A 25,079-nucleotide genomic window follows, 5' to 3' on the forward strand; every position below is an offset into this window, starting at 1 on the left:
TTTACAATGTAGTGCAACATGCACTCGGCTTCGCCTCGTGCATGTTTCACAATTGTAAATACCCTCGAGTGCGCTACACCTCCACTAACGCACTCTATCCTGTGCATCATTTGTATATGAAAGTATGTAGGTATATAAACGGAAAAGCTAGAGCATCCGTTCTTGATGAGGAGAAGAATAGAGTCTTACAGGTTGATATCCCCTCCACCTTGATGGTTACCTGGTGGGCCCGAGGAAGACACAGTGGGAGACTCGTCTCCTCTTATCTCCGGGTTGTACTGGCTGCTGAACCAATCGGAATAATCATAGTTCGTACCTAAAATGATGGGAAGAGAGAGATGAACAGGGGAATGCTGAAAACGTGAATGAAAACGATAGCTATAATAAACATTCATTCATTCATTCATTCATTCATTCATCCATCCATCCATTCATTCATTCATTCATTCATTCAATCATACGATCATTATTCATTCATGTCATTTCTTGTTATTTCTAACGTCAGTCAAAGACTGTAGTGTAACAAAGCAAACAGATTACAATTTAAATGCGAGGACAAAATCCTTAAATATGACTATTATGAAATCACACAGCTTCATAGATATATGCATTAGATATATAAAAACAAAATCAAATGATTTTCTTTTTAGACATGAGAAGACAGGTACATGTAGGTCTAAAACCCTCTTGTGTCATAACATGACATTATAAACATAGACAAATATCTGGAACTCGATAAGACTTATTCCCTTAGTTCCCCTAACATTCCCATGTAAATTTTGTATACATAAAATGCATTCAAAAATTCTTTGTACTAGAAACTTATAGACCTGCTAGGTTCGGAGAGTGAAACATAAGCAAAATGATTAGCACTACTGCAAATTTGGGAGTGTTGTCCGTTTCTTTGTTTAAATCAGTACAGCACTTACTTTAAAAAAATAATCTATATAGTACATCATCAGTCGAAGAAAGTATCAGTAGTCGTATAGAAATAGTAGTAGTAGTATTAGTTGTAGTAGTGATGAGGTGTCCGGAACCCAACCCCCATCATACTTATATTATGTGCGGGATTTCCGAGTGCGACGTGCAGTAAATGTTTGGGACGAACATCTTCGGACATCTTGACCCACAAAGGTACGTGAAAAATGCTGTTAGTTTTCGAATTTTCGACCCATTTTATAAAACAAATGATGCACAGGATTATTTCGTGGCGTTAGTGGAGGCGTAGCTCACTCTCGGGTATTTTACAATGTAGTGGAAACATGCACTCGGCTTCGCCTCGTGCATGTTTCACAATTGTAAATACCCTCGAGTGCGCTACACCTCCACTAACGCACTCTATCCTGTGCATATTTGTATATGAAAGTATGTAGGTAATAAACGGAAAAGCTAGAGCATCCGTTCTTGATGAGGAGAAGAATATGAGTCTTACAGGTTGATATCCCCTCCACCTTGATGGTTACCTGGTGGGGCCCGAGGAAGACACAGTGGGAGACTCGTCTCCTCTTGATCTCCGGGTTGTACTGGCTGCTGAACCAATCGGAATAATCATAGTTCGTACCTAAAATGATGGGAAGAGAGAGATGAACAGGGGAATGCTGAAAACGTGAATGAAAACGATAGCTATAATAAACATTCATTCATTCATTCATTCATTCATTCATCCATCCATCCATTCATTCATTCATTCATTCATTCAATCATACGATCATTATTCATTCATGTCATTTCTTGTTATTTCTAACGTCAGTCAAAGACTGTGTGTAACAAAGCAAACAGATTACAATTTAAATGCGAGGACAAAATCCTTAAATATGACTATTATGAAATCACACAGCTTCATGAGATATATGCATTAGATATATAAAAACAAAATCAAATGATTTTCTTTTTAGACATGAGAAGACAGGTACATGTAGGTCTAAAACCCTCTTGTGTCATAACATGACATTATAAACATAGACAAATATCTGGAACTCGATAAGACTTATCCCTTATTTCCCTAACATTCCCATGTAAAATTTTGTATACATAAAATGCATTCAAAAATTCTTGTACTAGAAACTTATAGACCTGCTAGGTTCGGAGAGTGAAACATAAGCAAAATGATTAGCATACTGCAAATTTGGGAGTGTTGTCCGTTTCTTTGTTTAAATCAGTACAGCACTTACTTTAAAAAAATAATCTATATAGTACATCATCAGTCGAAGAAAGTATCAGTAGTCGTATAGAAATAGTAGTAGTAGTATTAGTTGTAGTAGTGATGAGTGTCCGGAACCCAACCCCCATCATACTTAATTATGTGCGGGATTTCCGAGTGCGACGTGCGTAAATGTTTGGGACGAACATCTTCGGACATCTTGACCCACAAAGGTACGTGAAAAAATGCTGTTAGTTTTCGAATTTTCGACCCATTTTATAAAAACAAATGATGCACAGGATTATTTCGTGGCGTTAGTGGAGATGCAGCTCACTCTCGGGTATTTACAATGTAGTGGAACATGCACTCGGCTTCGCCTCGTGCATGTTTCCACAATTGTAAATACCCTCGAGTGCGCTACACCTCCACTAACGCACTCTATCCTGTGCATCATTTGTATATGAAAGTATGTAGGTATATAAACGGAAAAGCTATAGAGCATCCGTTCTTGATGAGGAGAAGAATATGAGTCTTACAGGTTGATATCCCCTCCACCTTGATGGTTACCTGGTGGGCCGAGGGAAGACACAGTGGGAGACTCGTCTCCTCTTATCTCCGGGTTGTACTGGCTGCTGAACCAATCGGAATAATCATAGTTCGTACCTAAAATGATGGGAAGAGAGAGATGAACAGGGGAATGCTGAAAACGTGAATGACAAACGCTAGCTATAATAAACATTCATTCATTCATTCATTCATTCATTCATCCATCCATCCATTCATTCATTCATTCATTCGATTCAATCATACGATCATTATTCATTCATGTCATTTCTTGTTATTTCTAACGTCAGTCAAAGACTGTGTGTAACAAAGCAAACAGATTACAATTTAAATGCGAGGACAAAATCCTTAAATATGACTATTATGAAATCACACAGCTTCAATAGATATATGCATTAGATATACTAAAAACAAAATCAAATGATTTTCTTTTTAGACATGAGAAGACAGGTACATGTAGTCTAAAACCCTCTTGTGTCATAACATGACATTATAAACATAGACAAATATCTGGAACTCGATAAGACTTATCCCTTATTTCCCCTAACATTCCCATGTAAATTTTGTATACATAAAATGCATTCAAAAATTCTTGTACTAGAAACTTATAGACCTGCTAGGTTCGGAGAGTGAAACATAAGGCAAAATGATTAGCATACTGCAAATTTGGGAGTGTTGTCCGTTTCTTTGTTTAAATCAGTACAGCACTTACTTTAAAAAAATAATCTATATAGTACATCATCAGTCGAAGAAGAGTATCAGTAGTCGTATAGAAATAGTAGTAGTAGTATTAGTTGTAGTAGTGATGAGAGTGTCCGGAACCCCAACCCCCATCATACTTATATTATGTGCGGGATTTCCGAGTGCCGCACGTGCGTAAATGTTTGGGACGAACATCTTCGACATCTTGACCCACAAAGGTACGTGAAAAATGCTGTTAGTTTCGAATTTTCGACCCATTTTATAAAACAAATGATGCACAGGATTATTTCGTGGCGTTAGTGGAGATGCAGCTCACTCTCGGGTATTTACAATGTAGTGGCAACATGCACTCGGCTTCGCCTCGTGCATGTTTCACAATTGTAAATACCCTCGAGTGCGCTACACCTCCACTAACGCACTCTATCCTGTGCATCATTTGTATATGAAAGTATGTAGGTATATAAACGGAAAAGCTAGAGCATCCGTTCTTGATGAGGAGAAGAATATGAGTCTTACAGGTTGATATCCCCTCCACCTTGATGGTTACCTGGTGGGCCCGAGGAAGACACAGTGGGAGACTCGTCTCCTCTTATCTCCGGGTTGTACTGGCTGCTGAACCAATCGGAATAATCATAGTTCGTACCTAAAATGATGGGAAGAGAGAGATGAACAGGGGAATGCTGAAAACGTGAATGAAAACGATAGCTATAATAACATTCATTCATTCATTCATTCATTCATTCATCCATCCATCCATTCATTCATTCATTCATTCATTCATTCATTCAATCATACGATCATTATTCATTCATGTCATTTCTTGTTATTTCTAACGTCAGTCAAAGACTGTGTGTAACAAAGCAAACAGATTACAATTTAAATGCGAGGACAAAATCCTTAAATATGACTATTATGAAATCACACAGCTTCATAGATATATGCATTAGATATATAAAAACAAAATCAAATGATTTTCTTTTTAGACATGAGAAGACAGGTACATGTAGGTCTAAAACCCTCTTGTGTCATAACATGACATTATAAACATAGACAAATATCTGGAACTCGATAAGACTTATCCCTTATTTCCCCTAACATTCCCATGTAAATTTTGTATACATAAAATGCATTCAAAAATTCTTGTACTAGAAACTTATAGACCTGCTAGGTTCGGAGAGTGAAACATTAGCAAAATGATTAGCATACTGCAAATTTGGGAGTGTTGTCCGTTTCTTTGTTTAAATCAGTACAGCACTTACTTTAAAAAAATAATCTATATAGTACATCATCAGTCGAAGAAAGTATCAGTAGTCGTATAGAAATAGTAGTAGTATTAGTTGTAGTAGTGATGGTAGTAGAAGTGGTCGTATAGTAAATGACTGTGATTATATTAAAACATGATAAGTAGTGATTTTTATAGAAAAAGTGGTAGTAGTGATAGCGCCATTGGTATATTAGTGGATGTATAATCGTAGTATAAGTATTATTCATTCTTGTGTAGATATAAAGTTGTAAAAAGGAAATCAGTAGTAGGTACATTAGAAGCAAAAGTAGAATTATCTTTATTAATAGTAGTAACATACAGTGATGTCGATGTCAAAAGCAGTTTACTAACCCTTGAATTACCATTTTCGTATTTTTTTTTTTGCCAGCGGTTTGGGGGGGGGGGGGGGGGGGGGGGGCACGTGCCCCCGTGCGCCCCCCCCCCCCCCCCCCCGTAGTCATACAGCCCATGAGTTCTACACTAGGTAATCAGCCCACGAGTTCGACAAATACAACACGGGGATTAATGTGTCGGTCTCGCGGGCCTTGTTAGCTTAGTGTCGAACTAATGGGCTGTATGACTCGTGAGCTATATAATTCATTGGTTGTATGATTTATGATCTGTATGACTCGTGGGCTGTATGACTCGTGCAGTGGCGGATCCAGAGGGGGGCGCAACCGGCGCACGCCCCCCTTTATTTCTCGTCAAGAACAAAAGAAATAAAAAGAAAAAAATGAAATGAAACCCGGAAGTGCCACCAGAAATATTAGTCACGCCCCCCCCCCCCTTTACAGAATTCCTGGATCCGCCCCTGCTCGTGGGTGTCGGTCTCATGACGTGCACCCCATCCACCCCTGTAAGACTCACTAGTGGATGATTCGTCCAGCTTGAGAAGTCCCTGAAACCTCGTGTTGATCAGCTTGGATCTCCTCATCATGTTCACGTTACAGAGGGTAATGGCGGGAAACTGGAGGGCCGCTGAAGTAATGATGTCTGTTCTAGTGGTGTATGGGAAGCTCAGGTAGTCGGCGATAAGTGTTTCACCTGGATCGGAAAATAGACAAGTATTTTGTCTTTATTTTTCATTGTCTTCCCTCTCCTAAATGGAGCAGGAAACAAAAACCTTGTTCGTCATAAATGACATCATCTCGTAACCCGTCCATTCTCACATAACACATCTTTTTGTGCAATGTCGCTGTATATTTTATTTCATTTGCAAAGTTTTTTGATAATTTGTCATGAGGTAGAGTTGAAGATATATACATACTTTTTTTTAATACTTGGAGCCATTTCTTAATCCAAATTGTTTGTTGAGGTTACTTAATTTATCAATTTCCACCTGAATCTTACAAGTGGTAACAGAATTTGGAAGATATACAATTTTTTTCAAACTTTAAGCTTATTGAATTAAAGTATCTGTTCTTTACTTCGAGTAAACAATAAACGACAATGCTTCATAATACTTATCATTTTTTTTTCTATCCATCAAAATCATCAAATTTCATTATTTCGGTGACCCGAAAAAAATAAAGAAATGATAAAGATATAAATAATTAAAAAAAATCGAAGTAGTAGAACTAACCATAGATATCATGTGAATAACTGGCAAGTACGAGGAAAATGTTTTAAAGACCACCACTGTTCCTATGATTTATAAACAATCAGATTTGGGAATTAAAAGATTTGATACAACATCAAGGTAATGATAACACCATGACAGTATCAAATTGGCAGGTATGATACAGGGCTCGTTTCTGCTAGTTCAAATTTACTTGAATAGTCTCTATATGCAATAAATATAAGAACGAGGAATACACTTCTTTTTTTTTTGACGACTTCGCTGATTCATTTATGAAATTATCATACTCAATACAAGGGTATATCCTCTTCTATAGACATATAAGTTTGGTAGTAAAAATCAATGAATAATTTCACCGATTTTTTTTTTTTTGTAGAATAGATTTAAGTTTGGCCATGAAAACTGGCAGCCATCATGGAAATACAGGAAATTCATTTTTAAAGCATCCGGCAATTTGTTCTAACTCGAGTTAGTAAAATTGATTATTAGCTTATAAATAAAGCATTAGCCTGTTTGAGTGAATAATTTCCATATTTACGTTAATACAGGTCTTCCAGGCAAAATTCATTAGATTTGCATTCAAATAAACGAGAAGGCGTTCAAATTCAAGTGATTTTCGTCAGCGCTCTGATCTCAAGAAGATGAAGAAAATAAAAATCAGGATTTATTTTCTTCATCTTCTTCCTCATCTTCTCCTATAACACTTTTCTGTAATCTTCTTATGCAAATTTTCTAAATCTTGTTCTTCATGAACCCTATCTGTTGGTAATTTAATTTAACAAGCAAATTAGACAGACATAGTATATTCAAATTTGTACTTTTACATTTCTGAATGGTAACTATTAGTCAATCAACCTCATAAATCTTGACTAGTAAAACAGCATACTTTGCCAGAGAAACACGCCAAGGCAAACCAAGAAGGACAATGTCCAGAAAATCTTCTCGATGATGGATCTAGCACTGTAGATATTCGGTATCCCGTGGGCGGTGGTCGTGGTGGCGAACTCTGACAAGAGAGCCGTGACGGTGCTTGGAGACCTGGACTCCACGTCAGAACCACGTGACCCGACTTCGATGTCGTCGTCTTTGCTGAGTGATTAATGAGATCGAGCGAAAACACTAAACTTAGTTTTCCGTGGACCCTATAGGGTTCATGGTTATTCCGAAATAACTACAAGGCCACGGCAGGTTTATATATGCAGGGCAGTATATAACATTCGCATATTTGAAATAATACAATTCTGATGATGATAACAGTGATACCTGTAATAATAATGCTAAAAACTATAATGCCCTATTCCTGAAAAAGAAAAGATCAATTTTACTTGTGATTTTCATAACATGATACATAATGATTAGATCTGTAACCTATTCGTTATCACGACTTTTGAAATCCATGATAACAATGCTAAAAACATTGATGGAGTTATGCCAATTATATAAATACTTTTTGAATTATAATACTTGCTTCTCAAGTGGTGTAAAAATAAATGGGAAATAATACCAGGCTACTAACACCACCTCTACCACATCTCCATTTAATTATCATCATCTGGATGTTTTGTGATGTATTATATAATCTTTGAAACAACTTGAGACGTATAAATTTCAAGTTGACTGCATAAAAACGAACAAGATTTCAGGGTTCATGCGTTTAGAAATAAATAATGATATTCGTTGCAAACATACGCACAAATCAAGAGGCGACGATTTTATCACCTTGAAATTCACTCACTTGTGGTTTGTAGACAGAAACATGATAAAAATCACGTTTTTGATCGATAACATAGAAAATGCGATGCCTTACCCCTAAATGTAGACCATTGTTGACAGGATCTATAACTTTCATGAAAAGGATATCACTTTTCGTAATCTAAATGAATATTGTTGCGTGGACAGTTGATAGGTACATAGATCACATTTAGAGTTTGATTGCAAAAGGAGATAACTCCATTCTTGTTGATTTCACATATTTACATGGAAGCTGTTAAAAGCAAAAAAAAAATTGATATCAAACTTTCAAAACATTATTTGTCGTGTAGCAAGTGAGGTATTATTGTAAATGTTTTATTTTGCTCTATTTGATGATGGTATTACTTGTAAATGTGAAAAAAATCTCTTAGCGTATTTTGCGATCAAACTCTTAACTTTAATGCTTTCTTATTTCTGTATTTTTGTTCATCTGGGTTCACTCTGTCTGACTATAAGCCAAATAACGGCCACAAGATACCCAATTCCGATCCTGTGGTGAAAAGGCGAGAAGTTGAGACATTAGTCTTCTCGATTTCTTGGGTGAGAGAAGACTCGAAGACGGGGTCATGTATCTCACATTTTTGTCTTATCGGACCCGAGATAATGAGAAGATGCCGAGCAGACAACTCGGACCTCTCGCCGTCTCCCACCCGAAGTGGACGAGACGCCGCGGCGTGGAAGTCTCTCCAATGCTCTCAGCGGCACTTTAAGCTTCGGTAGTCTGCTGCTGTCTGTAAAGCTCAGTATATGCTTAAAACAGGGAATTCAAGGTTCTTATGTTGTTGGGTTGCGTAAATTCCTGAACAAGATGTTTTACAGGCCATTCCTTTTTTATCAATCTATACGATTAAATCTGTACGATTTGGTCTTTACGATTCGGGGTTATCTTACTAAACGGCTAATGTTTGCAAACGTAAGGAATTCTCGGTTTCGTCAGGGTCCCTAAAGAGTTGCAATCAAATTCCTAAACTGATCCAATCAAATTCTCAAACGGTTTTCATTATGTCAAACAATTTTTTCTTGAGGCGAGGTAATTTTGAAGGGTGCTGTTCGTTATTCCGAAGGTTCGCTATTCCGAAGGTTCGTTATTCCGAAGGGTCGTTAATCCGAAACACACAAATTCCCTATACCTAGAGGCTGGTTATTCCGAAAATGAAAAAGGGTTCGTTAATCCGAACATTTGTGGCGTTATTCCGAAGGTTCGTTATTCCGAAGATTTGTTAATTCTAAAATGAAATTCGGAATAATGAACCTTCGGAATAACAAATCTTCGGACTAAAGAGCCTTTGGAATAACGAACCTTCGAAATAACGAGCTGTAACCATTTTGAACATGTTCAAATCTGAGACCATGCTTTCGTTCATGTACGTCGATAGTGTTGACAAGTTGGTTGTTACGATTTAAGTATTCATGTTTAATCGATAATTATTTATCTGACAATATTAATCGGAATTGCCTCCTCATTTCTTTGGCGATTCTCACCATCTTACACAGTACAATGCATAGACAATTTCTGCCTTGTCTCAGATGAATGTTTCCACGAATCCACAAAGATCAAAGCTCACGTTTATATCTTAAAGCATGATAGTCATGATGTTTGGTTTAAGTGATTATCACTGATGACCTTCACGCTATTTCACAAAGAAATACTTTCGCACACCACACTGGGTCATGGGCTGTGACTGCGCAAGGGGTGTAGTTTATGTATGTTTTGTGTGTTTGTATGTGCTTGTAAAACTTGTGTAATTATATAAAAGGCGAAAAGACAAGCAAATCGTACAGTACCGGAGACCAAGAAACGGATGAAAATCATTCAAGAAGTAGAAAAAATGAGACTCAAGCAGATGATACGACCGAAGCAAGCAAATGAGTCCAAGTAGTAGGATAGTGAGAGACATGAATAGAAATGTATATTGTAACTATTTGTATATACAAATGAATTCCAAGGATTTTCTTTCCAGCTCTTCGTTTACATAAGATATGATATGATATATGATATTGTATATATATATATATATATATATATATATATACACATACACATATATCACATATATATATATATGGGTGAGAATTTTGAACGATGTACAATTGCCAATTTTCGTACCTTATGACATTCTTTCCCTTAGAACACGCCAGGATGATCTAAGCAACCAGATTTTTTCATGTCATCTCAAAGATTGGTAAATTTCCTTTCAGGAAATATATGGTTTGGTGGACTTTTGCCTGATATTTTTCATTTCACCAGGACTTAAAGCGTAAAAATACGGTAAAAACGCTATTTTCACAATAAATTTTGTTTTTCAAACTAATGATGTGCATTTTTAATGGTACGTGGCATCTAATATCTGACCATGTTCTGGATCTGACATATCATGGGTATGTACCACAAAATTATAAGAACTTTATGAGCACGTATAAAATTACAGAGAACAATTAAAATATCAAAGTCCTAAACAGACGAACGTCCGTGATGCTTTTATTTCTATCGCTGCTGCAAATTCTACTTTGTTGTCCCAACTGTAACGTACACGAAAATTTGGTGTTCCACCTAATGAACATATCCTGCAAAAATTGTACGTCTGCTGGCTGTACATGGGACGTAATATTCTTTTATGCAAAATTATACTCAGTTTTCGTCACGGACGTGCTTCCGCTATTTTCTAATAAAGATCGTAGCCCATGAAACGTTATTGGCGATATTGTTCTGAGTCGTAATCAACTAAGATCTAGCAACACGATAATATGTTTGTTTTGAGTTTCTGTCCATCCTTTGTCAAATAGGAACCGAAATTATATTTTTAGACGAACCTCCAAGAAAAAAAGAACGTCCGTGATGATTAAAACGTTTTCGAGTGGGACACCATCTTGCTTTGATGGCGAAGGTGCAGTTTACCTTTGGCTCTCTAGCCGAGGAGCTGCATGCCATTTTTGGAGCGGACTGAGGTTCGTCAGCAGATTTTGGACTATGCAATTCACCAAAAACCAAGCAAATAATTAATATTTTCTCTGAAAATTCACCTCCTGATCCCCCTCTGAGCAATACATATGTCGTAAGGGTGTCAAATTTCTTACAATTTGCATTGGCAATACCTTTTCAAATTTTTGAAAGAGTTAGGAAGGCTAGGTACTCTCTGCCGATTAGTTATCCGTCCTGGAACATGACCCTAGTAGTAGAACGAACGTCCGTGACAATTCCAGAGAACGTCCGTGACGTATGCAATCCCTCCGATAGGGATAACTTGTCCCGAAAGTGTCCTGTATTCTTTAAAACTTTTGGCTCGAATAGCGACAAATAAAGTTTTACAAAGTAGAAAATGAGTTTAGAGCAGTAGTTACAGAATTTTTAAGGCGCTATGTGATCATGATGAACAAACAGTTGAAAATTTACTCACAATTTTACGCTTGTTTTCCCTCTAATTATACAAAAACAGCTTAACACTGAAAACAAAGTTATAGGAACATGGAATTTTGCGTAATCTGTAATTTCTGTGCATTTGAATTTCTTTCTAATGAGGTTCTGGAGACAATTCGTACTGTTACAGGTTCTGAAAGTTTCGCTCACGGACGTTCTGTCCGAGAAAGGAAATTTCTGATAATTACAAATATATTACTGCACATAAATTTAATGTTAGTTGAAAATATTACCAAATCACCGAGCCGCTCATACCCAAAAGTGAATAACGTTCAGCACACAATTTACCTGTAATAACAAACGGAAAACGTTTTTTTCACGGATGTTCGTTGGTTGAATAAGTCAGTGGATTACATAGTAGGAGAAAGATGATCAGTGCCACTTTTTAGTGACAGGTGCTCTAAGTGTTTATCTTTTGAATATGGTAGCTGCCGTCTCAAACAGAACTCATCCAGTTTTGGTCTCCATAACGGACGTTCGCTGTATTGTCATGATATTAAATGCCTTAATTCATTCTTATTTTTCTATTCATGACGATTTTTCTCTCATTCCCTTAATAGCCTGTACATGCTGCGACCAAACAGAAAACAAAACAAAACAAAACAAAACAAAACAAATCCGAAAAGTGCTACGCACTCACATTCAGGATAATGACGGAAGAAGTCTGTAATGAGCATGTGTTGAATAAGAAACGGAAAAGTTTCAAAAGGACGTGGAAGCAGTTGAATGAAAATGACTGAGAAACAGAGAAGGGATCGAGCTCCAACACACATAGAAAAGAATTGCCAGTGCCCTCCCGTTATACCAAATTCCTCTGGAGAAGTTTTTGTTTGTTTGTTTATGTTTTTTATTCATCGAAATGCCGTCACAAGCGAACAGAAACCATGCAGTATACAATTATTGTCTGATGAAAACACACAAATCCTCCGCATATCATCACATGGTGTTGTTTTATACTCATCAATGAAAAGCAATATTCATTTGTAATTTTTTCCAAGATTTTTTTTTTTTCATTTTACATTTAAGAGACAGAGAGATCGTCAATTTGTTTGTGCTTTTGTGCTTACTTTGAAAACACATGTTAAAAAAGTAATTATTAAGAATAGGTTCAAGGTTGCACTTTGATACGTTCGCTCTTCCAAAGATTCGTTACTCCGATGCCCAAAGGTTTGTTATTCCAAAATGAAAAAAAAATGTAGTTAATTCAGGAGGTTTGTTATTAGAAATGTTCTTCGAAAATTAGATATTAAGGATCATTATTTTTAGGTCCGTTCTTCTAAAAGTGGAATGGGCCTGATATTCGTTTAGGTGAAAACGGTTATTATGAGGTTTTAAAATTGGAGGATTTTAGTTGCTAACTTGTTTCTCCACATTTGGATAAGCGAACATAAATTTTCATGTTCCAATTAATAAGCCTTTCGGTTAACCTTCGGAGATTCCTATCATTTACCGAATAAAAAAGCTTCATAATTATACGAACTCTATCAATTCTCGTATTGACAAACTGTATGAATGACGAGCCTCCGAAATGACGCGCTACAAAAGGTTTGTTATAATAAACCTTATTGTATAATATCGAAGTCACAAACATCCATCCAAGTTATATGGACTTTTTGTGTCTTGTTATGACGAAACTTCGCAGTATCGAACCTATCATCATTTCTGACTGATATAATAACACAAATTCTCCTCGGTAACAGTGTGTAACACAAGGAGCAAACACAGAGGGATTTCATCCTAACGTATTCGTTTGCCCTCCCCAGCTAAACTTCGTATTTCTATAACGGAGCACATTTCTGTTGTTTTTCTATATTAATTCTTTGTCATAATTTTAGCTGTGACCATGTTCGTTATATAAAAGGCAAATTTTGCATTGTAGACTTTATATAACAAGTTTAGGACCTGAATATTTACTTCATGATAACGAAATTTTGATAAATATATTCGTTCTCAAGGATGGACTACGTCACTGAGATTACACGTACGTTTGTACGTTCATTTACGAGAGATGGAAAAATTGTTTTCTTTGATTCCTCAGTATGAGAAGATAAACAAGCTTATATAATTGCGAATTGGTAATATCTATTCAGGATTTTGCAGAGGAGTTTGTTCTCGACATTAAATTGCTGTTTGTTGTGAATAGAATGCGTTTCCAACTCAAGAGAGCTGCATTGTTCAATATCTTGTTTGTTCCGAACGTCCGTGAGCTACACGCGAACCTCCGTGATGAAAACTATGCTATGTTTGTTGGGTTATAGAGACCGCCCAGATGAGAAACATCTTAAAAAGGTATATTATTATGTGGGAGTGAGGATTAAAGTATGGGATAGTGAAATAAGAGGTGAAAATATTGAGTTTCTGTAAAATGCGCGTAAAGTTAAGATAGTGTTTAGCGGAAGAGCAATATTTCCACAGAAATGACGAATTTAGTTAAATCATCAGTTGTCTACCATTACGTACAGGTTTAGAGTACAAGCTTAATATTCTGCAATCACGTACACATGTCCCTTAAGATATTTCGTTAGGATTTTGAACTGAATCAGATCTTTTGAAACTATGTTAAATGGTATTCAAATGTATGTGAAGTACTATACCTCACGGACGTTCGCTGCTCTGGACATGGTAAACTTCAGCGGTGAATAAAAACTTGTTCCTCTGGGAAAATCCTAGTATAATTGGGTTCATATCAAAGCTTGAGTTATACCCTTTCAGGTAAGATGAATGATTTGGAGAATTTCCTACTTTTTAAATTTTGCCTTGTTTTGGCTCAATTGTACATCGTTCAAAATTCTGACCCATATATATATATATATATATACATATATATCATATATATATGTGATAAAAACCTAAAATGGCATTAAAACGCTTTATCCTGGCGAGGAAAGCGCATGTTTTAGAAACAAGACACCAAACAGGTTAGTCATCGCATTCTTCATCAGCGACCAGGATGCGATGAGATTTTAGATTAAATCCGTTTCTGAAGCAGACATACACACAAGGGTATACGTCTGCTCCTGGTCGAAGGCGCAGACGTATTATATACCTATAAAGAGAGAGAGAGAGAGAGAGAGAGAGAGAGAAAAAAAAGGGGGGGGGATAATAATGACATACAAGAAAAGGAAAACCATGACATGAATTGTAGTTATTAGGAAGAGTTAGGAGTGGTGTCAAATATGTTTATTAAGTAAAATTTTTCTAGCGTTGTCGATATAGATGGTTTAGTTGTGAGCTCGAACAATATAGCAGCAGGAATGTATGGGAAACTGGTTTATTGTTAGAAAATACGGTGTACCAGTATTCTATTATTCAAATCCAAATTCAAATTTTATTTTCACCTTTTTCCACAGAGTGTACAAGAAACAATGATAAATTTGACACGCGAGTCGTTTATACATAACCAGAGAAGGATAAGAAGATGTTCATGTCTACATGATCAATACAAAAAAGAAACGATACTCTATATACACTCGACGAGAAAAAAAGTAGAGGTACCCACTCAAAAGACTATATGCTTGTATCATGTGTGGGTATACCTCTGAGGGAGAGGGGGAAATAAGGGGGGGGGGTCGGTGAAAAGCTTACAACTATAAAGAGTGCTGGAAACTTGGAAAGTCGGGAATAAAAAAAAAGAGAAAAGAAAGCATAAGTTTGAAAAAAAAATGGGAACAGAAAATAGGGAGAAGAGGAAGAGAGTTAGAAGAGGAAGAGAGTTAGTAGTTATCGCCCTATATCTATTCTTCCTCTTTTCTCGAAGATATTAGAAAAATGTGTGTATAATCGTTTTTCTGTTTTGTTTTGGTTTTTTTTTTGAAAGTGCAACATAATCAGTAATAAGCAGTTTAGCTTCCGAGCTGGACATTCTACATCTTCTGCAATTGTTGAATTTATACTCAAGGTCGCTGATACTTTTGATGATAAAGAAATAATGATTTGTCTTTTTTTTTAGATTTGAGTAAAGCCTTTGATTCACTAAACCATTCAAGTTTATTGCAAAAGCTTAATTTGTATGGCGTAAGAGGAGTGAACCTACAATGGTTTGATAGCTATTTAAGTGGAAGAAAGCAATATGTTGTGTATGATGCAATATGTTGTGTATGATGATATTGAACCTGATATGACAATAAGATGTGGTGTGCCACAAGGATCTATCCTTGGTCCTTTGCTTTTTTTATTTTATATATAAATGATAATGTGTAATGTTTCAGATTCTTTGCAGTTAATAATGTTTGCGGATGACACCAGTATGTTCATGAAGGGTAGAGATCCAGTTGTAGTTCAAAATGATTTTAATAAAGAATTTCTAAATTGTTTTGATCGGTTAGACTGTAATAAACTTGTTCTTATTGCAAAGAAAACAAATTATATGGTATTCACGAAAAGACAGATATCAACAAAATTAAGACTGAATTTAAGATTTACATTTTGATCAAGTTTGTTCGATTAAATTCCTTGGTGTGACAATTAATAACAAACTTAATTTGAACGAATATACTGGTGTCGTCTGCAAAAGATTGTCCAAAAATGGAGGGATATTTCATAAATTGCGTTTTCTGTCAAGAAAGGTGTTGCTTCTTCTTTATAATACTCTCGTATTACCTCATCTAAACTACTGTGCAATAGCTTGGGCAAATTCAGGTACGACCAATGCCAGGAGATTGTTTTTGTTTCAGAAAAAGCTGGTCCGTATTATTCATCACTGTGATTTTCTTGCCCATTCATCGACTATATTTTTTAATCTGAAGATTTTAAAGTCTAATGATATATAATCATTATCAAAGTGCAATTTCTATGTACTTATGCTTCCAAAAATGTTTGATTAACTATTTTCAAATGAGTGATAACAGAAGATATGATATGAGAATCAAAGATAAATTTACATTGCCTTATGCCAGAACTATGCAATCATATAATTCTATATTTTTAAATGGACCCAAAATTTGGAATTCTATTCCGGTTGAAATAAGATAAAGTTCAGCGCTAAATGTGTTTAAAAGAAAATTAAGATTGCATGTTTTAAATCAGTATGCCGAAATGGTGGGATAAACTTTTCTCATATAAAATATGTCAGTGTGTGTGTGTGTGTGTGTGCGTGTGTGCGCGTATGTATGTGTGTATTAATTCATAAAGAAATGTATTCATTCAATATTTTGATGTTACATGAATGAAATAGTATGGGGACAGGACTTTTACATAAGGCATAGCCTTTCTGTCTGTCTCCGAACACTTTCAATTGTATTGTATATTCGTACTGATGCTTATTGCGATAATTTTTTTCTTGTTATACCATGGTGTTGTCAATTATCTGTATTCTCCTGTTTTTTTTACTGCAAGTGTTGAATAAATCTGAATCTGAATATGAATCAGAGAGAGAGGGAGAGAGAGAGAGAAAGAAAAACCTAAATCATGTTGATGCATACACCAAGGGCCAAAGCCTGCATAGACAATAATTAGAGAGTGATATGAGTAGAGCTGCTAACCGTGAGGGCACGACCATACGGAATACTAGTACGCAGTAAAAATGATCGATGCCTCAAGAGAACGCAGCCTACAGGAAAAGATGAGGAGCTGATGTCGTGCTTACGAAACACTTCACAAAATTAAATTTATTCATTGTAAAATTTCAAATTATGTATTCTAATGCTTTACAACATGTTATCGGACAGACACTATTCGTTATTAATGTCTATAAATACTGATCTGCGATGAAACTTTAATCGATAAAGCCATTATCTAAACCCAAACTCCGCTTTTCATCCTGTAGTGAGAATGTTTAATTTAGGGATGGAAGTAATATCCGAACCCTCTCCTGTCAATGTGTAAGCTTCGCATGACAATGGCCTTTACTTGGCTGTTTTATTTCTGTCTAATAAACATAATGGAAGCTTAATGCCTTTGAATGTGCAAACTGCGATATGGTGAGAAGCGCCCGTTTCTTTGTGACGTTGGAAGCGCTTGATTGCTTTCATGTTATGTCAATGCCTGAGCGAAGTGACAGAGCCCAAAATCCAAACACACGCGACAATGAATCTGATCTTTGCCAGCAGAACCATGATTATGTTTCTCGACAACAACGCATAAAGTTTATGAAAAGCCTCATCAATTTGTGCCCTCACATTGAATGATGATAAAACCATTTTTTTTTTCATCAGTGAGCCCGGTGTACGTGCTGACTGGAACGTTGCTTACAATATTGTAATGCACCGTACGGATCAGGTATACATTGAACTATTATTTGTGTTGAGGGAGACTTTATATTCTGTCCCATTCCCGTTCTTTCACAAGAACATTTTCAGGACTTAACTTAAATCATTTTATTGTTGTCTCCCTCTCTCCCACAGCAATCCTCCATAGGATACACTCAATCCAATCTCCATCACTTCGAGCTGTCATTTCTCCTTTTCTTTCCTTTCTTTGACACAATAGTCTCGTCTCTATTAGACTTACCTCTGCCCCCCCCCCCCCCAATTTATTCCTCCTTTTGTCGTTTTGATTCCCCGTTCCATAGTCCACATCGATCGTCAACTTGGTTTCTCTCCCTTTGGTTTCGTGAAACTTCACTTCTCTCTCCTATCTCCATCATGTTTAAAACCTTCTAACTTTTCTCACTTCTCTCTCCTTTCCATTTAATCTTTCTCCATCCAACGATGTCCACACCTTTACCCGATTTCCACTCTATTCCTTACGTCTCTCTCGGTCCCCCTTTTCCGTCTCCACTGGTGCAACTTCAACTTCCACCTCTCTGCGAGCTGCCCCTCACTTGTCACTATTTGCCTTCCTTACACTCTCCCTATGTTGTTTCCCTCTTCAATATTCCTCTTTCTATCTCTTCCTCTTTCAAGCAATGGTCCCCAAGACCTGATGAAAACGAGAGAGAAGAACATGAACGGGGTCAAACCTGAAAACTGCAAACTTACCCCATGCAATTAACATCATGTCAAGGGTCATTAAGACCATTGGTCTTTTTTCTGAAATATTTACACGCTTTCATTAAATCATTGATTGACACTGGGATAAGGAACTAACCTCATATATCTGCGAGTAACAGCTTTGTACAGCTCGCCAATGAGGACTCTTAATTGTTAACTGACGCCTAGAAGGGTCGAAGACACCTCATGTGGGACGAAAAGTGTACTCGTTCTAACCACGAGGCCTTATCATATTATAGAACTAGAAGGCTGAGAGTCCACCATTGCACCTCGACAGGCGCTCTGATGAGGAGAAGGTAACCTGCTAAGACTCAGCGAGGCGCCCTGTTACCTTCTCATGCTATGTGCAGGCCAGTGAGGGGTGCCTTAGCGAGTTTCAACAAGTTGCCTTCTGGCTGCAGTTTTGAGCTTTCGTACACACCAGCAGGTACACGGAGTAACACACCTCACTAACTAAAATGTCACGCAACAAAACGAGAAAACAAAATGACGTCTTCTCGCTCTGGTAATCTGGATCATAAGCTAATCAAAAGCATCCAAAGTGTAATTACTGTGCCGTTTTCAGATGAACCGGTAATTTTTTACCTCTGCCAAAGAAAGATGTCATTAGTGCCGCAATGCCTTGGTGTATAAGTCCCACCTGATTGAATTCCGTGGTACCTTTATACCGTTAACCGTAAGTACATCATAGTTCGAGGCTTAAAGGTAAGAATCAGCTTTTCTTCTACAGAGAAGAACAAACACTTGCAAGTGAAATCAAATTACACACATTACTTGTACAGTACAGGAGGTATATCATAACGTATAATACACCTATTCACAATTGCTCGTCATTGCTCGTAGGCCCCATTTCACACTGAAAACATCGTTCAAATCAAACTGTGAATTTAATCGAATGGAAAGAGAAAGGAGATATATGAACACACATTCTGACATACGTGCATTCTTACACTTTCAAATTCAATCCAGACGAGTTACCATTGTATCACTTTGTGTATTAACTACACTCACGCAGTACATAAACACACATGATATATACAATGTGTAATCGACAATTCGTATTACACCTAAACATGAACCTACTGTACATGCACAGCACTCACTCATATCTTCTTTTGCCCTCTTAAACATATAATATTGCAATTAAAAAAGAACAAAACTACTTTTCGTGAGGGCCAAATCAGAGCTATGTATACGAGACCATCAGCTCAGTCAAGCTATGCTTATGCTGACGCTGACGGTCTCCTACTTCATTGTTGAAGCAAATGTACTTCCTTTTCTGTGTTGTACGCAACCATTCATGCAATGATTTTGTTATGCGTGTAGTAAGAACTGCAGCTGCTGCTGCAGTTGTATTGCCCCTTTGTTATTTGGTTGCGTTTTGTTTAAATTTGTCATACCCATGCCATTTATGTTGATTTGATTAGAAAAACAAAATAATTAAATACGCAGGAACGAACGAATATTCTTTGACATGTATACAAATACAAGTATTTAGCCTTGGGAAACATTGCCGTCCTTGTTCCTAATGAATTATGGCTATTTTATACGAGTAATCATAAACCTGCATTGGTTTTGCCAGACCTTGAAGAGAAGTCAGGATCGCACGCACTGATGGACTATAATGTTATATATTCAGCAAGTTACTAAGGTTTGCCTTGACGGATTCTTGATTTTTCTTCCCTGTAGCTATGTATAAATATATTCATTTATATAGGCGCATTTGTTCATTTATTGCATCAACATAAGTCTATACCTTCCAAAATGCAGGAAAGTAAGATGTAAACTTAAAGGTCAAGACAACTCGACGTCAAAGCACATTGTACTATACTGCATCATTGAAGCTGCAGTTAGATCTTTACGGTGTGATAATGATAGCGAAGGTGAAAATATTGATGACAGTGATGATAATAGATATAGTCATGATGGTCATGATGATGATGATGATGATGATGATGATTACGCAACTTCTGGGGAGAAAGAATATTCAAATGGCGACGTTTTCATCACAACGTAAATGTTGCCTGCGTGAAAGTCAACAATGGTCTGAAGCAACTGACCAAGCTTTGCGCGTTAGTGGCATGGATTAAACGAATTTAAACCCGGAGGAGCCCCGCCACTGAGCGTTTTGCTAATCCGCAAATGCATAATTTGTCTTAATGGACATAATATATATAGTTGTCCTCAGCCAAAAAAAAAAAAAGAGAAACAAAAACAAAACAATTTAAAGCATTATTGGCGGAATGAGCTGTTGTAGGTCGATGCATGATGTAGGTCGATACATGCCAAGCTATGCTTCCGTATTGCAAGCCCCACCCCAGATTCGCGGTAAGTCCCCATTGATGCCAAACTTTGGTTCGCCATTGAGTCACGTGACTACACTGTAAAAACATCGGTGTTAGATTTAACACCACGGGTGTTAAATCTAACACCGATCAAACTTCAATAAAGGACCACACCCACAGGTGTTGAAAATGCACTGTGATGGTGTTGAAAAGTGTTCACCTGACACTTCGTGGTGTTAATTTGACACTGTACCTGGTGTTATTTTGACACTGTACTGGTGTTAATTCAAAAATGACACCACATGGTGTTGATTTGATATTTGTTGGTGTTAATATCAATGGTTTAACACCCGTCCAGCTTCAATAAGAGACCACACCAGCTGGTGTTACTTTGGTGTAAATTTATTTTTACATTTTTTCAAAAATCTAGTATTTTAATGTAAAATTCTTGATCGTCTTGTTTAAATTAAAAAACAACAAGAAGTGCAGTTACTAAGAAACTCTTCAAAAAACAGTTTAAAATTTGGAAATGACACCCGGAGGTGTTAATTTAACACCATAAATGAGCACCGAAAATTCAACACCAGCTCGGTGTTCACTATTTAACACCGGACTTTTTGCAGTGTACCTCATAGGATGTGAAAAGTGCGGTGAACCAAATCATCGTGCCTTGTCATGCAGACACACCTATCAGCTGCAATGTAGGAAATGTGCAAACTTCGGCCATAAGGAAAAGTTCTGCCAATTCTAGGTCCTTGGCCAAGAAGAGAGAGCCACTGAAGATAACGCTGACTCTGTACGCATCCCCAATCAGGTATTAGAACAGAAAACAATCTCAAAGATAATGATGACGATTTCACTGATGAGTATAGTAAATGTTACCTTAATTTATCAAAATGTAAGGGGTTAAAACTTGGTCATATAAATGTACGAAGTTTGTTTGATAAACTGGATGAAGTCCGATTTATGTTATCCAAAATCAAGTTTGATATTCTATGTATATCTGAAACATGGCTGCATGAAAGAATTCAAGATAATTTAATTCAAATCCCTGATTATACGGTAATAAGACAAGATAGACGAAATAATCGGCGAGGAGGAGGAGTATGTATGTACATCCATACTTCGCTAACTTTTATGAAACGTGATGAGCTCTGTAATGATGTTCTTGTGGCTGTTTGGATTGAGCTACCACGGACAAAGTTTAACAAGTTGATTGTTGGTTGTCTTTATAGACCCCCAAATGCTGATAGTTTGTATATGGATATCATATTTGATACTTTAGAAAGAATTATGACGGAAGATAAAGAACTTATAATCCTAGGGGATATGAATTATGATTATAAAAGAAATGATGTAATAAGTGATACCAGTAATCCAATTAATGATATTGAGAATTTATTTATGATGACCCAACTTGTGAGTGAACCAACTAGGGTTACTGAAACCGGTTGTAAATGCCTTTATCATATATTGACTTCTATACCCGAATATCATGATTTCTGTGGAGTCGCAAAGATTTCCGTCAGTGACCATTATCTGATTTATACGTGTGTGGTATTTTATAAGAAAGAGTATGGACATAATTTGATACATTTTCGTGATTATAGTAAGTTTGATTCTACTCATTTTATTGATGATTTAGAAAAGTGTGATATATTTCATTCAGAAAATGATATGGACGATAACATGGAAATGAAATGGAATAGATGGAAATCTGCATTCATGGACATATGTGATAAGCATGCTCCGATTAAACAATGTAGGTTGAAACGAAGACATAATCCATGGATGACACCAGACATTATCACGTTGATCTATAGAAAAGATTTTTTTTTTGAAAAAAAAGTCTGTTTCTGTCAAATCTCCAGAAGTCTTGTCAGAATATCGGCAAGTCAGAAATAAGTTATCTGAAGAAATTAGATTGAGTAAGAAACTGTATTTTGATAATGTCACTCGAAAGTATGGTAGAAATAGTAAAGTATTATGGAAGGAATTGAATAGAATTCGAGGTGACAATAAGCATATATCTATTATACCTGGTGAACTTGATGGTGATAAATTAAACATATTTTTTGTAAATGTTGGTGAAACAATATCTAGATCTTTTCAAGACGAAGCTTTTAAATGGTATCACCCGCAGTGTATTCATTCTTTTCAATTCGATAGTATCGACTCAAATAGAATCTTTACATTACTATCGAATCTACCAACAGATAGCAGTATTGATGTGTTAGAAATGGATGCAAAACTATTGCAGGTTGCTGCACCAGTGATTTATACCTCTCTTTGTAGATTGTTCAATGAAAGCCTGACAACTGGTCAAGTACCAGTATATTGGAAGAAAGCAAGAACTACACCTGTTTACAAAGGCAAGGGTTCGAAGAATGACCCTACCAATTATCGGCCAATCTCTGTAGTTTGCCATATATCTAAACTCTTGGAAAAAGAGGTCCAAAAACAGTTTCTGAAATATCTCCAGAGCAACGATTTAATCAATATTGATCAATTCGCTTTCCTTCCCGAACATTCAACGCAAACTTGTTTGCATCGTGTTGTGGATGACTGGTACGAAGCGTTTAACAACAATGAATGTGTAGTAGCCTGTTTTCTTGATATATCTAAATGTTTTGATAGTATTGATATGAATATTTTGTTGACCAAGCTTAAATGGTACGGAGTTCAGGAATATGAGTATAAATGGTTCTCCAGTTATTTACATGATCGAAGTCAAGCTGTCCGGGCGCATGGATCTTTGTCAAAGTTCCGTGATATTAGAGTTGGTGTGCCCCAGGGTAGTATTATTAGGGAGCTTTAGATTTTAGACGCGCGGACGTTTGAGCCGACGCTTGCGCTGGACGTTCTCCTCTCCCTGCGTCGTGTCGAAAAGTAGCTTTAGATTACGCTGGGACGCAACGTATAAAAAATAAAATCGCGCCCCCATATGATCAGTGCATGAAGAAGCTCTCTACGTCGCAAACTGTGCGGACGTGAAAATAGCCCAGTACGCGTAGTAAACAACTCAGGCGACGCAAGCTAAAAATAGATTGACTTTACGCGCGCTACTGCGCAAGCTCAGAACATGTTTTTTTCTTTTGAACGTCCGCGCGTCGAAAATCTAAAGCTCCCTATTGACCGATTCTGTGACGCGCTATGTGTATTTTTAGCATAGGCGCAGCCATAGTGGGTGTATCAGCAGACCCCCCCCCCCTCCGCACTCCCCCACCCCTCTCCCTACATTAGCACGCGTCTCGTACTGAGTGCGTCTCGTACTGAGTGCGCGAATGCTTGCTTAGTGCGCGAACCTTTGTTACAAGTGCGTGATAAACATGTTGCCCCGGGGTGGGGGAGAGCAGGGGGGGGGGGGGGGGGGGGGGGGGGGGGTCGCTGATACACCCACTAATGGCTGCGCCTGGGCTGCGCCCTGTGCCGTAAAATGTCTGCTGCCCTCAACGAACCCGAATCGGTCAATACCACCGAACTAAAACATAGTGGAATGCGTGTTCACCCAGGAAATACGCAGCCACCAAAACTTGCTACCACCGCCATTTTGATAGGTCAATTTTTCCTTATATGGAGTGCACGCTATGTGGATCCAACCACTCTCTCATTTTCGATTGTTCATGCACGCGTCATATCGCGCACCCCACCCCCACTTCCTCATCAATCGCGCACACACTGGTAACACGGGAGGTATATGGTATGATCAAGGAGGTATGTTCAATTCGGTGTAATAATGGCATAGATAAAAATGGCAGTGGTAAAAATGGCAGAGGTGAAAATGTCAGAGGTAATAATGGCAGAGGTAAATAATTAAGACAGTGGTACAAATGTCAGAGGTAAAGTTGTCAGTGGTCGAAATGTCAGTGGTCAAAATGTCAGAGATGAAAATGTAATTGATAAAAATTTAGTTGTAGAAATGCAAGATGACGAGGTAAAAGTGACAGAGATTTTATTTTCCTTCATGTTTCTGACACCTTTCTAGCAATACGCGCTTTTCGTGCCTTGAAACTCATGTATATAAGTTGAAAAATGGTCGGCAAGTCAACAATCCAATTATATCAGTATGAGCCTCGGTACACCTGAAAAAGGACATATTGACTACCATACAGCTCTACAGGTATCTTGTCAGTAAAATATCAAACTTAGATCTCGTAGGTCCTATACTATGTTAATAGGTATTTTAATAAGAGTGCAAACTTCTGAAAATAAAATTACTTGATAACAGACATGCAGGTATGAAAAATTGGCAGGGATCTTTTACTGTTTTTGTTATCACTGGGAGAAATTTAATAGGGCATAGTGTTACATTTCTCCCCGCAGCACATGTAAATCCTACTTTGGTCATGATGGTTATCTAATTTCTCTCCAGGTTGTCTCATTTCTCAGCGCTTGATGTCCCATTTCCCCCTAAATTAGGGGTTAAACAAATCATTAATTACACGAAAA

General features: G+C 37.1%; 1 pseudogene; it reads right to left on the bottom strand.

Moving 5' to 3' along the window:
• LOC139722691 (uncharacterized) overlaps nt 1-25,079 on the bottom strand; it is a 49,969-nt pseudogene that overhangs the window by 18,890 nt on the left and 6,000 nt on the right.

Source organism: Diadema antillarum, unplaced genomic scaffold, assembly GCF_040938485.1.
Source record: "Diadema antillarum isolate AM-2024a unplaced genomic scaffold, OU_Dant_1.0 scf00000170, whole genome shotgun sequence".
Lineage (NCBI taxonomy): Eukaryota > Metazoa > Echinodermata > Echinoidea > Diadematoida > Diadematidae > Diadema > Diadema antillarum.